Raw genomic sequence first — 17,167 nt, forward strand, 5'->3', positions numbered from 1 at the left:
ATCCTGTAACAAAAATCGCCAATCGACCGCTTACTGAACAGATACTATTCTAGGATCCTGGCCAGCCCACATATGCACTTACTGACCGATTTGGGCATTAGTTTCTTTCCTCTAAACAACTGGGTTTAAAAGACCACATTAAGACCACTTATTCACAGTGTCGCAGCACGACTATCGCCTCCAAAGCAGGCGAAAAAGATGGGCTCACGTGCAGGTAGGGCGATAATGGAACACGCTAGCGCCCTCGCCCTGAGCCGCCGCGGAGTCGGCCCCTCAATATGACTGACCGGCCTATATGCAATATCCCGCTGCAATATGGCTGACCGGCCTAAATAAACCGTGGCTACGGCGGCTACCTCTTCGCGCCGCCATCCACAACACCATTCCATCCCCTTCGTCACCACCCCTAACTCTCTTTATCTTCCTTTCCCTTCATCCTGACGCAGATTAGCAGTAGTCAACCTCAGATCTACCTCTCTGATATTTCTTAGGCATCTCTCTCTTATATATGATGGTGGATGGTTCAATTGGTCGCGCAGAATTCACCCCACAAAGGAAACAGTCAGTGACGCATCCCTGCTGGTTTACATCGCGTTCAGGTCGCTGTCTCTGAGTAATTAGAAAATGAATCTCTGAATTGCGTCAAATCTTACCTACAAGATACACCATAATGCGACATCAACAAATTAGCTATTTAGTTATTTGCATTAATGCACAAGATGCTGCTAGGGAATAACAAATCAGCGCTCTGATAATGACGGCGAATGCTTAAGTTTTCGCCACTTCTAAGCTAGTCGATCTCGAAATCTGCCACAAAATACTTGGCTGCTTTACATATAGATTTGCACCACCTAGTTCATGGCTAAGGCCGTTCTGGGCATATGCATGTTCTGGAGACCGATAAAATACGGAGAAGGTATTTCGTCGATCGTCGGTGATCGTCGAAGACTTTTATACATGATTCGCCGAAGGTTACAGCGTAATCACTGGTGCTCGCGTGTCTTCAAGAAAGTACTACAGAATTCGTGCCATGCATACAATCAGGTTACACGAGGTTCGGTGACAACAGACAACACCAGCCGTGGTGGCGTAATGGCTTCGGCGTAGCGCTGCTAAGCCCGAGGACGCGGGATGCAAAAAAAGCCCGTGTACCGTGCGTTGCGGGCCCGTTATCGAACCACAGGTGGTAAAAAGTTGTCCAGAGTCCCCCACTACGGCGTGCCTCAAATAGTATCCTGGTTTCGGTACGTAAAACAAGAACTTAATTCAACAGCAGACGACGGATCGAACCATCGATAACATTCGAGAAAGTTTCTGTTCAAGCAGGCGCGTCCTGCGCCAAGCGATAACTTTTAAATTTTGATTGCCGGTGAAAAGCGATCACCGTAGAACTCTAAATAGGTGTACTCATTATCTTGATACTTATTCAATTTTCATACAACAGTGCAGAGGTAGGAGAACCTCACACTCCTCCTGAAGGCTTGTTCTAACTTATCTACAATAGCATGCCAGACAGGGCTGCGATAAGCAATCATCGCCCCTGCTCCATTGAGCATAAACTAGAAACTGCAGTTATTTGGCTTTCTGGTCGACGAAATGGGCGTAAACATTTAGACTTCGTTCCATCAGAGGCAAGAGCAGAGTTTCGGTGAAATAAATTGGCGGTGGAAACATAGAGAAACTCCAATGTTGTGGAAGACACCGGATAAATTATGGCCGCCCGGCGTTCTTTAGCGTGGCCATAAATCCAAGTACACGAGCTTGTCTGCCTTTCGTCTCCATCAAACTACTGCCGCCACGCCAGGGAATCGAGCCCGCAACCTCGTGCTCAGCAGCAGAACGCTGTAACTGCTGAGCTATCGTGACATGTAAACATTGAACAATGGGCTGGAGCAAAAACCGTGGCCTTGAGACCTTCGAATGCTGCTGCCAAAAGGCCAGGAACTTATGTCGGTGGGCCGATATTGACAGAAAGCCTTTAGACGACTGTTCTTTGTGTGTACAAACTGCTTACTACAAACGAGGTTCCTATACAGATACCAACAAAATATTTCGAAAAGAGCCCAAGAAAATAAAAAAGAAGGTCTGCCCCTTCTGACTGACCAATTCGTGGCGCCAGAGGCCTCGCATACAAACACTCTTTGCGCTTTCCATGAAAAAAATAAAATGTTCTTTTCTTCCAGAAGCTTTTCTATGCGCCGAGACAAATACGGTTTCAGATGGCACTGGCAAACAAAGCTTCGGAGAGCTCTTAGTAGGATCACTCCGTACTCAAAAGGCAGGGGGGCGGCGGTGATAAATGCGTCGAGACAAAGCGCGTTTGGTGGCTCGGAGCAGTCGCGAAGCCTGTGCTATGCGAAGCCCTTTCAAGATTAGGTCATTTTTGGGATTGAGAGCCGCACCAGCGACGATACACCGCGTTCTGCAGCCTAAGCGCTTTTTCAGCGGAGAAGAGAGTGATGGTCAGGCGTGTTCCTTAGGGTTGTGAACGCTGCCATTTAGACATTTAGCCGCAGCTATAAAGTTTCTACTGAAAGTAATATGAAACGCGGCTCTCGTGTGCGCAAGTTAACACCAGAAGTGGCCTGTCAGCTATAGCTTGCGTACGATAGTAAATATTGCGACTTCTTTGGCATCGAACTAGCTTTCAGCTTGAGACATTTGCTATCTTGTGCACAAACGTCTCTCTGATGCTGTGAGTCTGGCCATTGAAATCTCGCGGATAATTCAACCATTGACAGTCGCACTGCTCTCGGCACCGCAGTACAGTAGCACGACCTCTGCTAATGATGCCTATATCTAGACAGGCACACGCACGCGCACGCGCACACACACGTACGCACACGCACGCACGCACATACACCGTACTTTTGTACGAGTGGCCTTAATGCAAATATCAATTAACGATGCTTCGTAAGCTACAGAGATGTCCCTCAGTTCTTTTATTTTTTTTATCGGCATACGGCATATCGGCACCGATTTGGAGCGTTCTGGTGAGCAACCACAAACAACCTTCCCCCCTTTCTTTCCTTACCGCTAAAGCTGCAAAACTTCCTAGCGCTCATATAATGAAGTATCTCGTTAAGGCAGTGCCATTAATCAGAAATATTTTTTATTTATTTTTAACAGCGTGTTTTGTTCTAATTGCACCTCCCATGCATTCATACTGTAGTTTCTTTTGTATTCAGCCTTCCTGTTCCTGTGTTTGCTTTCTTTTGTTAATGTTGCAGCGTTCCAAACCAACTGCGTTCAGATGACTTTTTTGGTGGTTAAAACCTAGCATCTGAAACCATGTTTTGTAATATTGCTTGTATTGAAAAACAGATTGAATACAAAGTCGTGTTTGGCCGTTGGGACACACATCTGTGAATTGGTCAGCCACTGAAGTTCCAGCCTCGTCAAAGCCGCTTCTATCAAGTGATTGTAGCACACGATTCCTACCTGCAAGCTAATGTGTATCGGCTTAACAATCATATTGTGTCGTAAAAAAATTTATCGAGAAAAACTGGCAGATTTTTAAAAGTTATTTTACAACACTGCAGACTCTCTTGAGTCCAGACAGGAGTGAGCAGATACAATGCAAAAAAGAAAAAGAAAACAATGGCTTCACATACCTGCCTAAAGTACACAAACTACGAGGGAACAAAAAAATCGCAGCAGAACCCATCTCACAAACTGTCGACAATAAGGCGTTTAGCATTGAATCAGTCTAGCGACACGACGTACTGTCACCATCGAAGCGACTTATGCATGAGGCAAGTACTGCAGCGGTATTCCTCTTTCGCGCTTCTCAAAGAACACTCGGCGCCGCCAAGTCTGCGCGTGGCATCTGAAAAGCACGACGCGCTGGTGCGTGCGAACGCTGAGAAACACGTCATGCGGCAACCTGGGTCCTCTCTCGCGCTCCTTTCTAGACACGCGGCGCCATCTAGGGGCACCGTCGAGAAGTCCGCGCGTGGCCTCCGAGACGAGAAGCATGGCACGCCGGTGCCTACGAAAGCTGAGAATTGTTCCCTCTCTTGAGACGCACGCTCAGTGGCGCATAATCAGTGAACAAAGTTGGCGAGAGCTTCATTGGTGAGTGGTACATACCCAGTGCATTCATGGCACAGCACGCTGAAGCGCTGGCGTGTAAGGCCTTAATTGAATGCCCCACACACCCAGTGCATTTTGAATGCCCACACACCCAGTGCAAGCCCACGCCTGCAAATACGTGGGGTTGCTGTCCTTGATAAATCCTTGTGACGTGGGTACGATTCCGTTCGGCATTGGGTAGATTTAAGGGTCCTTTTCGTCGTTGTAGAGCGGAACACTCCAAGCGGGACACATCTAGTTACCCAAATTGGCATATTAACGGCTAATTTCAGCCTAGCACAGACCGAGTGGCACATACCCAGTACTCCAAGTGGACGTCAGAGAGTTCCTTCTAGCAGCGGTCCCTACTTTTACGATTGACGTTTAGCATTGTTTCTCGGTCATCCTTTCTCGACGATTAATGCATCGCCGGCAAGCGTGCAGCTTTGAAAGGCCATTATGGCTGCATCATTGTTTTCTCAGGACAAGGGAGCTGGCTACTAAATCAGCGTATCCAAAGCTGACGGGCGAGACGAGCGCCCGCCTGGTCGAGACTGGACCTGACATAAACGGTCACGCGCAAAGGCATGCACATCGAGGCGACCACAGCCGCCGTGCTTCATGGAAGCAACAGATACCGTGAATACCATTCTACCGGAGCCTGACCCTGACAAAAGGACAATCACGATTTGCCCACTAATTAATCAAAGGGACCAACGTGTAGGACTTCCGTGGCAACGATTTCGACATCAGGTTACCAGCTTGCCCCGTCGTTGCCTCGCATGCAGGGCGAACGTGAATGGCGGGATGATGCACGTCATGGGCGGGATTTTGCGAACAGTTCAACAATTGTTGTTGGTCGAGAAGAAGAGCAGTGAGTTTCGCCGACGAGTGAAAGGAGAAAAAGAAGTGCATAAAAAGTGGATCTTGTGTGCTGTAAGAGTGTGCTCCTACTCTTGCATGCGCTCATGCTCATACTAGTACTCGCACTCGTGTTAGTTGTAAACTCTCATCGTCTAAATTTGTAAATAAACCCTTTTTCTTATCTCTTGAACATCGCCCCGGACCTCTCGATCGCCCGGCACCTGGCCCATCATGAGCCATGGAACCGTAACGGCCGTTCGGTCGCAGAGTCGCAGCAACTGTATGAGAGCAATGAGATACGCTGCCCTGAACCCCAACAACTAACTATATGGCAGCGATGAAGTGCCATCTGCGGCCAACGCCAGTCACCATCATCTGATTCGCGAGCGACTGGTTGGCAGCTAATGCGACCTACTGCGCTTCGTCCTGGCAAGAAGCAAGGTCTCTGGATAACTTCGGAAGAAAGGTGTCAGAATTCATGACTGCATGTGCTGAGTATATAGCTTTTCTTCACTGAGATATCGCCTGGCTTTGCGTACTTTTGGGGGGAAGTGCAAAGCTGTTATTTTTGTAACCGTTGAAGGAACTACTTGGAGTACGTCAAGGTTGTTGCAGAGTGAAGAATTGGCAGCCCTAAGGGCAGCCATGAACCTTAAGGCACTAAAGAAGCCGAAATGATTAAACTTGGCCAGAAAGTTAGACATTCCAATCTCCGAATCAAAGGGAAAGCCGGAGATCATTGAGGAGATCGGAGCACACGACGAAGAACCTGACGAATGCTTAATTAGCATTAAGAAAAAGGAAAAGGAGCGCCATCGTGTAGCACGTGAGTCCAGGTAAGAGCGTGAGTGGGAAGCCCTCGAGCGAAACAGAGAACAGGAAGAGCACGAACGGGAATAGGAGTGCAAACGGGAAGAGCACAGAATTTGGATGGAAGAAATGGAAAAGGAAATCCCGAATCTTAGAGGGCAACAGGCGCGGTCTAGGCTGCGCGTATTCAAAGTCGGCGAAAGCACACCAAGTTTTCTTGCCCTTTTCGAGAACGTTTGCGCGGAGGTTGAGCTTTAGTACGAAAATTGGTCCTTTGAGCTGTATGGTGTGTTCCCCGGTAAGTTGTCCAACATCTTGCCTGGCCTTTCTGATGACGAGTTATGGAATTACGAAACAGCCAAGAGAGCTTTATTCCGGCGTTTTGGTATTTAGGTGGACAGCGAGCGAAAGGGTCAAGTGGACGAACAGAGAGTTCGTTCTCCTGAAGCAACTGCGCTACAAGCCACGGTTGAGGTCGCGTCAGTGAATGGAGAGCACGGGAAGTGCAAAGTAGCCGAACGCTCAGAGGTAGAGCACGTGGAAAGCGAGGCCGTCGCCGATCTACAAACAGGGGCCATTCTGGAAAGCGTTCATTGCGGGGACGATGCTGGTTCCAGCGACGATGTAAAAGCGAAAAAATCGCTGGAGACCTTCCTCGTGCCTCTGTATATGGGCGAAATGCCGGAGTCGTTTAAAGTAGACCCAAATAGCAGGGGGGCTGAGCAATGTAAGGACGCGACAATTTGGGATTCCAGTAGTACTGTCGGAGAGGGCCTGGATAAGCAAGGCGTTTTCATCGTTAGCACAGTTAAATTAGCTCGGCAGTGCAGAGAACAGAAGATTTATCTGGGCTCGAGCTTTGGAGACTGCGCTATTGAGGGCTCCAATGAAACCGAGTCAGTGGTCATTCCGGAGAGCATTCCTTGTGGAGACGAGGCTTGTTCCAGCAACGCCAATGGGGTCAGTGTGGAGCTGGACACAACCCTCGTGCTTCGGCGATTGAGCGGCTGTTTGGAAGCGCCAAACGTACAGAGCACAGACGTCGCAGAAGTAGAGCCAGCGGTGATTCCGGAGGGCGTTCCTTGTGCAGACATTCGGGAATCGTCAAAAGTAGAGCAGAAGCCATGGCGGCCGAGCAGAGCAGGAACTCGTCGCTCAGGGGTTTCAAGTGCGCTATAGATGATCGCGTGGCAAGGAAAAACGTTTTCAGACAGCGCCGTGAGAGAAAGAAAGCCAAGTTTTACGCGCAGCGAAAACTTGAGAAAGACGCCACACCACAGCGGCGTAAGGCAAGGTAACAGCCCATCGCCCAGAACGGCAAAGGCTTCATTGTGGTGGTTCAGAAAACGGAGGCGCCGCCAAAGGCTGATTGCGACAGAATCGGGCGCGTCTTCGCGAGCAATGGTGCTGCTGAAATGTTCAATTTGGTTGAGACATGCGCGTGCGAACCGGGCCAGTCGAGCAGTCACTGAAATAGAATGCGCCGTGACAAGGAGGACAAAGGGAGAATGGCTAGCGTAATGGTGTTTAGCGTCTCCCTTTCAGGCACGAGAAATCAAGCTGCGGAGACACAAAGTGGCAGGTGTCTGCGGAGGGCAGTGTAAGTCTGGCGCTCTTTGTTGTCCTAGGCGTGGCCCAAAGGCTTTCAGCCTGCGACCCCTTCGAGCGTGCATTAAGAAGTAATTGATAAATTAGGCACACCCATTAGTATGTGCTTTGTACGTAGAACATGCTGCCTTTTTTGTTTGTTATTAAGAACTTTGGCTTTCAAATTCAAAGGTATTGCGTTAGGTTCCGAATTTATTTGCGTCGTTGCACAAGCCAGTTACACGAATGAAAGTGAGGCAGCTTTTGTTACGGTGGTGGCTAGTCGTCGCGCTGATTTTGTAGGTATGCATTCAGAATGGAAGTTTGCAGAGACAGACCTAAGTTTGGCAATTTGATGCTTACAGTGTAGGGTGTGTATCAGTTACCATTGTAGAATTTTCCTTTGCTGAAGAGCCTTTAGAGAAGCAAGATTTTCTCCAGTATTTTCGCGCGTAGAATGTAGCTTTTGGGTTGAGGGTTTGAATGTCGCTCATTGTATTAGTTGAGAGTGGATGCGGTCAGCAAACCTCAGTACATTTCGCATTAGATGTACTGGTACTGCCCGGTTGAACTGACCAAACGAGCAGCTAAATACGTGACATTTGTTCTTTTGACCATTTTCTATCGCAGTGACGACTTCCGTGATTCGAAAATTCGCCTTCGTTTTCTTCTTCTGCGGTGACGACTTGTGAATAATGCGCCACGTAGGTGAACTGTTAGTTTGGAAAGGCAGAGTTTGAAGACGCGGGACACGTTAGCGGGAGAGGATCCAATTCTTACAAAAAAATTCTGCCTATCCTTACCGCGTGGAACGATTTACTGTGGTCTTGGAGCCTTTTCGCTATAAGAAAGGCAAAGCTAAAGGGAATGCCGACAGTCAGAGTCGTTGCCCCTAGAATAGCGAAAACCTCATACCCACTCTGGTTTCCGTGTCATTTTTCTGTTGGTAATTTTATACGTTCTTTTTATTATCGCGTGGTTGTAGTTGATTGTTAGCTGATTTTGGTAATCAATTCTTGGGCTTTTAGGAAATGGCTCTTCTTAGTGCTTTAGGGGGAGTACGCGCGAGAAGGGATAGATAAACGGTAGCGTCTTTCTTTTTTTTTTTTTTTTGTCACGCCTGGTGTGTCTCGGAGGAGGGTGGCCTTGTGCTCACTTGCTTTGTGGTTGTGGGTCTGGCACTGTTCTCGGGTGACTGTTTATCAGACAGGTGACGAAAAGGTTGCCAGACCGGTTTGAAAGTGCAGCTTCACCAGTCTGGCCCAGGGAGAAAAGGCACAAGATCCCCGCGAGGTCTGCTGAACGACTTCAGGGTATCCACGTGCTACGAACAAAGTGTTCGTCACAATGGAAAGAAATTCCGGTGCTGAAACGCCAATCCTTCGCCCAGTGGCTGCTGGCCCCTACGCGTCGGGACCTTCTTCCCCAGCCGGAGATGCTGTTACGATTGACGTCTAGAATTGTTGACCCGGCATCCCTCCTCGGCAATTAATGCTTCACAGACAAGCGTGTAGTTATGAAAGGCCCTTCACGCTGTATCGTCGGTTTCTCAGGACCAGGTAGCTGGCGACTAAATGAGCGTAACCAAAACTGACGGGCGAGACAAGCGCCCGCCTGGACGAAACTGGACCCCACATAGGCAGTGGCAGGCTAACAAAGGCGCTCACTACGAGGCGACCACAGCAGCCGTCCTTCGTGGAAGCAACAGCTGCCGCGAATACCTGTCTACTGGAGTCTGACCCTGACAAACGGACCTTCACGATTGGCCCGCTAATTGATCAAAGGGGCCAACGTCGAGGACTTCCGTAGGAATGACTTCGACATCAAGTTCCTAGCTTGCCACGTCGTTGCCTCGTATGCGAGAGCGAACGTGCAGTATTGAAGGCGGAAACCGGCTGGACGATGCGACGTCATGTGCGGAGTTTTGCGAAGAGTTCAACAATTGTGGTTGGCCGAGAAGAAGAACAGCGAAGTTTGCCGACGAGAGAAAGTGAAAAAGTGCATAAAAAGTGGATCTTCAGTGCTATGGGAGTGGGCTTCGACTCGTAGCAGTGCTCCTAGTCGCAAGCGTGCTTCTTTTTACGTGCGCTGCTGATCATGCTCGTACTAGTACTCTTACTCGTGCTAGTACATGTAAATTCTCATCATGTAAACTTGTTAATAAACCGTTTTTATCATCTCTTGGACGTCGCCCCGGTCGTCTCGGTCGCCCGGCACCTGGCACATCATCAGCCACGGAACCGTAATGGCTGCTCGGGTGCAAAATTGGGGCATTTGAATGACAGCGGTGGGATACGCTGTCATTCCCGGAATCCCGATACTACCCAGTCCCGCATCTAAAGTGACGCATGTCAGCGTGAAAGAGGTTCTTTGAAGTGCGGCAGGTTTGTAAACATTGCCATATACTAAGAGACCCAAATTGACCCGATGATTTGTTTAGACCCCTATTGCCTCAGCACAGCAGCCCAATTAATGAGTTACTCATTCGACCACTGACTGCCGAGTGATCCAGGTAGGCGGGAGAACGGTTACATACAATTATAGATAGATACATCTATAGCTAGCCCGCGGAAAGTGCCCGAAGTACCCTAAGATTGCTCACGCAATAAAGTATTGTACAGCTATTCAACACAACATTGAAAAGTGAAGAGCTATACTTTACATGAGGGATTAATTCTTAGGCGAACCCTCGGTTACTTATGTTTGAGAAGCAGCTTTGCTAAAAAGCAAGGAACGCTTGCTGGAGTATGTACGTAATGACATGCATATCCAACTGCATAGGGAGGTGAATAACGTTTGAGACCGTCAAAAAGGTAGAGGTGGAAAATAAATATAAATGATTAAAGGCGCATTTCTTAAGCACTTGTAAACAGTGAAGGAAGGAAGGAAGGAAGGAAGGAAGGAAAAAGTGGAGAAACAGTGAAGAAAACTATAAATGCTTGCAGAAACGCTCCGCTTACATTATCAAATGCGGGAGTGGAACGTCCGCACATTGCTGATTGAATTGCACAAGGGTATGCATAACATAACAGAGAGTGCAGCGGTGGCGTAGAGGTAGAACACCCGCCTCGCGTGCAAGAGGTCCGTGGTTCGAATCCCGGTGCCGCGCAATTTTCCACCGGATTAAAAAAAAAAAAAAAAATCCGCGGGTTGATAAAATTGCATAAACAGGCCTGGAGTGTGGCCTGATCCCGGTGACCAGAACCGGTAACGCACTCTCTCACCAGAGCAGGATTGGCCACCCTGGTGCAGTACTTGGCCACAACCTCCTATATGAACACAACAACCAAACCCCGGCCCTCAGTCCCCAGCAGCTGCGAAGCAACTGACCACGGCGGCGGTCAGACCTGCGACGCTGCAGAGGGTGCTAAGAATCCCTGGCTCCGGACAGGCCGCCATTGGAATATGAACCTGGCAACGTTTAACGCTAGAACATTATCTAGTGAGGCGAGTCTAGCAGTGCTATTGGAAGAATTAGAGGGCAGTAAATGGGATATAATAGGGCTCAGTGAAGTTAGGAGGCCAAAAGAAGCATATACAGTGCTCAGAAGCGGGCACGTCCTGTGCTACCGGGGCTTAGCGGAGAGACGAGAACTAGGAGTCGGATTCCTGATTAATAAGAATATAGCTGGTAACATACAGGAACTCTATAGCATTAACGAGAGGGTGGCATGTCTTGTTCTGAAACTTAATAAGAGGTACAAAATGAAAGTTGTACAGGTCTACGCTCCTACATCCAGTCATGATGACCAGGAAGTCGAAAGCTTCTATGAAGACGTGGAATCGGCGATGGGTAGAGTGAAAACAAAATACACTGTACTGATGGGTGATTTCAATGCCAAAGTAGGCAAGAAGCAGGCTGGAGACAAGGCAGTGGGGGAATACGGCATAGGCACTAGGAATAGCAGGGGAGAGTTATTAGTAGAGTTTGCGGAACAGAATAATATGCGGATAATGAATACCTTCTTCCGCAAGCGGGATAGCCGAAAGTGGACGTGGAGGAGCCCGAACGGCGAGACTAGAACTGAAATAGACTTCATACTCTGCGCTAACCCTGGCATCATACAAGATGTGGACGTGCTCGGTAAGGTGCGCTGCAGTGACCACAGAATGGTAAGAACTCGAATTAGCCTAGACTTGAGGAGGGAACGGAAGAAACTGGTACATAAGAAGCCGATCAATGAGTTAGCAGTAAGAGGGAAAATAGAGGAATTCCAGATCAAGCTACAGAACAGGTATTCGGCTTTAACTCAGGAAGAGGACATTAGTGTTGAAGCAATGAACGACAATCTTGTGGGCATCATTAAGGAGTGTGCAATAGAAGTCGGCGGTAACTCTGTTAGACAGGATACCAGTAAGCTTTCGCATGAGACGAAAGATCTGATCAAGAAACGCCAATGTATGAAAGCCTCTAACCCTACAGCCAGAATAGAACTGGCAGAACTTTCGAAGTTAATCAACAAGAGTAAGACAGCTGACATAAGGAAGTATAATATGGATAGAATTGAACAAGCTCTCAGGAACGGAGGAAGCCTAAAAGCAGAGAAGAAGAAACTAGGAATTGGCAAGAATCAGATGTATGCGTTAAGAGACAAAGCCGGCAATATCATTACTAATATGGATGAGATAGTTCACGTGGCTGAGGAGTTCTATAGAGATTTATACAGTACGAGTGGAACCCACGATGATAATGGAAGAGAGAATAGTCTAGAGGAATTCGAAATCCCACAAGTAACGCCGGAAGAAGTAAGGAAAGCCTTGGGAGCTATGCAAAGGGGGAAGGCAGCTGGGGAGGATCAGGTAACAACAGATTTGTTGAAGGACGGTGGGCAGATTGTTCTAGAGAAACTGGCCACCCTGTATACGCAATGCCTCATGACTTCGAGCGTACCGGAATCTTGGAAAAACGCTAACATAATCCTAATCCATAAGAAAGGGGACGCCAAGGACTTGAAAAATTATAGACCGATCAGTTTACTGTCCGTTGCCTACAAAGTATTTACTAAGGTAATTGCAAATAGAATCAGGAACACCTTAGACTTCCGTCAACCAAAGGACCAGGCAGGATTCCGTAAAGGCTACTCAACAATAGACCATATTCACACTATCAATCAGGTGATAGAAAAATGTGCGGAATATAACCGACCTTTATATATAGCTTTCATTGATTATGAGAAAGCGTTTGATTCAGTCGAAACCTCAGCAGTCATGGAGGCATTGCGGAATCAGGGTGTAGACGAGCCGTAGACGAGACTACAGTGGCTGTGGAGCCGCTATAGATATAGCGGCTCCACAGCCACTGTAGTCCTCCATAAAGAAAGCAACAAAATCCCCATAAAGAAAGGCGTCAGGCAGGGAGATACGATCTCTCCAATGCTATTCACAGCATGTTTACAGGAGGTATTCAGAGACCTGGATTGGGAAGAATTGGGGATAAGAGTAAATGGAGAATACCTTAGTAACTTGCGCTTCGCTGATGATATTGCCTTGCTTAGTAACTCAGGGGACCAACTGCAATGCATGCTCACTGACCTGGAGAGGCAGAGCAGAAGGGTGGGACTAAAAATTAATCTGCAGAAAACTAAAGTAATGTTTAACAGTCTCGGAAGGGAACAGCAGTTTACGATAGGTAGCGAGGCACTGGAAGTGGTAAGGGAATACATCTACTTAGGACAGGTAGTGACTGCTGATCCGGATCATGAGAGTGAAATAATCAGAAGAATAAGAATGGGTTGGGGTGCGTTTGGCAGGCATTCTGAGATCATGAACAGCAGGTTGCCATTATCCCTCAAGAGAAAAGTTTATAACAGCTGTGTCTTACCAGTACTCACGTACGGGGCAGAAACCTGGAGGCTTACGAAAAGGGTTCTACTTAAATTGAGGACGACGCAACGGGCTATGGAAAGAAGAATGATAGGTGTAACATTAAGGGATAAGAAAAGAGCAGATTGGGTGAGGGAACAAACGCGCGTTAATGACATCTTAGTTGAAATCAAGAAAAAGAAATGGGCATGGGCAGGACATGTAATGAGGAGGGAAGATAACCGATGGTCATTAAGGGTTACGGACTGGATTCCGAGGGAAGGGAAGCGTAGCAGGGGGCGACAGAAAGTTAGGTGGGCAGATGAGATTAGGAAGTTTGGAGGGTCAACATGGCCACAATTAGCACATGACCGGGGCAGTTGGAGAAGTATGGGAGAGGCCTTTGCCCTGCAGTGGGCGTAACCAGGCTGATGATGATGATGATGATGATGATGATGATGCATAACATGAAAGCCGAGTTCAGAATGTTTGCACAATAATACATGAAAGGTTTCGCGAACATCACACGCAGTTTGCGCAGTTATAGCAATCAAGTGGACTTCCAAAAAAATTTGCCACGTCCCACTGTGATGTCGCAGCATTTGCGTACATTGTGCCTTGTTTTGTACTCGTCTCTTAATGCTAACGACTAAAAAATACTCATATGAAAGCGTCTTACTGTCTTTCACGCTTTTTCCTAAGTTTAAAACATATAAGCGCGCAAGCTTTCATTACAAAAATATTTGAACTGGACGAAACTAAAATTTTCAAGGTTGAACATTACTATGCGTGAAACTTACAAGTCACAAATTTCCATTACCCGACGCACTACATTCAGAACGGTTGCAGCTCTTGAGCCAGCGCGTTGTGCCTGGTACGTCTGGTTCAGCGCACAGATTGATCGTTTGATTGATCTGGGGATATTGAAACTGTTCGGAAATTTCGCTTCGCAATCTCCGCCATGCAATTTTGTTGTTCACTGAATATACCGATAATTGCGTGGAAGAATAGGCAGATAAAGCATATACAAAAATGGCATTAACTTATCTCCAACCATGCCACTGGAACGCAACATTAGAATACCAAATGCCGTAGTGCATGTACCACAATTTCTTTACTGAAATTAAATAAAGAGAAAGAACTGTGGTTCCCCCTAGGAAAGTGACGGCTACTCCTTTTTGCAAAGCAGAAAAAGCAATAATATATATATATGTATGTAGTAAGAAAAGGAAAAGAAGGAACATCTTAGGGCCATAAATCTGCAGCAGAAAGTCCTATACCGACACGCGCATAGAGACATAAAAGGGGAAGGCAATGATTTCGTATCTTCACCATGAAGTTCTTGTTCTTGGTCCTTGATGAAATGGAGCAACCCACTCAACGGGGATGTTGCGGTCCGAAAAGCTCGAGCCTGATATGATCCTTGGAGTCGTCGGTAGTTCACATAACCCCCAATTTGGGTTTACACTTACAATTTTGTTTGTTTGTTTGTTTGTTCAAATGGTCTTTGCAATTTCTTTTCTCTTCATGTACCAGCCCCTAGGAAGTTTCATTGAAGCCTATCAAGGTTCTACCATGCTCTAACGTCTGTGGCTAGGCGTTGCCTTTACGAACTCCTATGATCCTTGGAGTCGTCGGTAGTTCACATAACCCCCAATTTGGGTTTACACTTACAATTTTTTGTTTGTTTGTTTGTTTGTTTGTTTGTTTGTCCGAATGGTCTCTGCAATTTCTTTTCTTTTAATGTACCAGCACCTAGGAAGTTTCATTGAGGCCTATCAAGGTTCTACCATGCTCTACCGTCTGTGGCTAGGCGTTGCCTTAACGAACTCCTATGCTTTCCTCATTAGTATGGCCAACAGCCCCACGTGCGACACATGCAACATCGACGAGACACTCGCACATATTATCTGTGTCTGCCCGTGATATAGTGCTCAGAGGCAAGTGATGTGCAGAGTACTGGACCAGTTGGACAATCGTCCACTATGAGAATTAAAGCTTTAGGTCAATGCTCCAAAAGAACATCCGCGTTGAAGGCCTTACTCGCGTTATTAAGGTTTCTGCAGTCTACGGGGCTTCACGACAGACTCTAAGAATGCCGCCTCCTACCGCTCTGTAGTGTACGAGCTTTTTTCGTGCTTGTCTCTCTTTCTTGCTATCTCCCCTTTCCCCTCTGTTTCCTTTTTATCCCCCTTAACCCTTCCCCCTGCGCAGGGTAGCCAACCGGAACTACCTCTTGTTAATCTCCCTGCCTTACTCTGCATTATCTTATCTCTCTCAGTCTCTATCAAGGTTAGCAACAGTCGCTAAACATGAATATGAGGCTAAGCTTTTGTTTTAGCATATTACGTTTCTACAACCGCATAACTGGCAGCAGCACTTTCTTTAGGGAACAACGTCAGCTCGAAAAAAGGCAAAAGCAAGAAGTCAGGCGGCAACACCGCACAGCTGTCCGTGACTTGAGTGATTTTGGAACCATCTCATCGAGTCTAGTTGACTGCTTACGGCCAAAGAAGGTCTGCATGCCATTCTACATAAGCCCTTCACTCGATCTAGTAAGTCTCGAACTGTCGTCGCACCGAAAGTCGGTCAAGGCTTTGTTGACCTTTTTACGTGGCAGTAGCCTATTAGAAAGACTATAATGATCCCATCCTGCCCCTCTCTTTTTCACGCCTTTCTTTTCGTCCCCGCTCTCCTTTCCGTCTTTACTTCCCCTTTCGCTTCCCCTAGTGCAGGGTAGCAAACCGGAGGCTTAAACTCAGGTTAACATATCCCTGCCTTTCTCTCGTGTGCATCTCTCTCTATATATATAGCAAGTCTCAATGACTTTTGCTTAGCCGAGATATGATACAATAGTCTGATATACGCGACACCACACTCTTGTACGGCCTTGAGACTTTGGTGAGAAATCCAAGAAAGAAAAGTCCGGCCACCATGTTCACCAGGAACAATCGATTTCGTCGTGTCCAACGAATAAAAACAAAGATTTGGCAACGTATTTAAGAAGCCTAGGTTTATTCGATATTGCTCTTTACTGTCCCTTTAGACATTTGCTCTTGTGAACAGGACACCGAAGGAAATCCAGGAAGTGTTTCTTCACCACGCTCGCCTTGCGGTGTAACTTGCCGCTTGCCGCGAACGTGACGGGACTTGAAGCAAAGAACCATTAGCAGTGAAAGGGAGCGTGTTTCGAAAGCACATATGCAGGTGAAACACAACGCGAAGGCGACAGCCATCAATTCACTCTGTCACCGCCCTGCTTTACCACACAATTTCTTATTCATGCTCGTGCCTACTCCCGTACAGAACACTGCAAGTGGCTCGCACGTTTGGGCACTGTTTGCAAACAGCGAACGTGCAGGGTATGGCCTTTGTGTCACGTCTTCTCGACGTCGTTAAAAGCACATTACGAAAACTGAGATGTTTTTTTTTTTTGTCTTTAACAGCTGGCGACGACCGTTCTACCTTCCTGTTCTTTCGCAGCGGCGACAGCCATTTGTTCATAGCCCGGTGCATAGCTTGCATTGTCGGCAAGGACGCCTGTTCAAAAGTCGTCCTTTCTTGAACGTGCGGAGCGATGCGAGAAATCCAAACACGAATGACGTTTTATTCTTTCAACCTGTCAGTTATAGTAAAATAAAATATAAAAATGTTACAGAATGACGAATGCCTTAACGATGCCGTTAAGGTGTTGCCTAAATCACTGCAGTAGAGATAGAAAATGATCTTTTTTTTTTCTGGTTGCCGATTGTGCTTGGTGGTGAGAGTCACGACGTGTGTGATAATCTCTAATTGAGCCCTTGAACCAAATTTGAGGAATTATCCTTCTCAGGCAAAACGTGTGAAAACAACTGGCGACGGTCAGACAAACAAATCCGTACAAATCACCTCATGCTTTTCGGGCCTTGCACCTGAAGGTGCAAGACTAACATGTTGAAGTTTCCATCTTAGCATTTCAGGTGTAAGGTTATCATCGCCAGCCATCGTCATCACACGCCATCATCAATTTATTATTTCTTTAACTTCATCC

The sequence above is a fragment of the Dermacentor andersoni genome, chromosome 2, assembly GCF_023375885.2.
Source record: "Dermacentor andersoni chromosome 2, qqDerAnde1_hic_scaffold, whole genome shotgun sequence".
Classification (NCBI taxonomy): Eukaryota; Metazoa; Arthropoda; class Arachnida; order Ixodida; family Ixodidae; genus Dermacentor; species Dermacentor andersoni.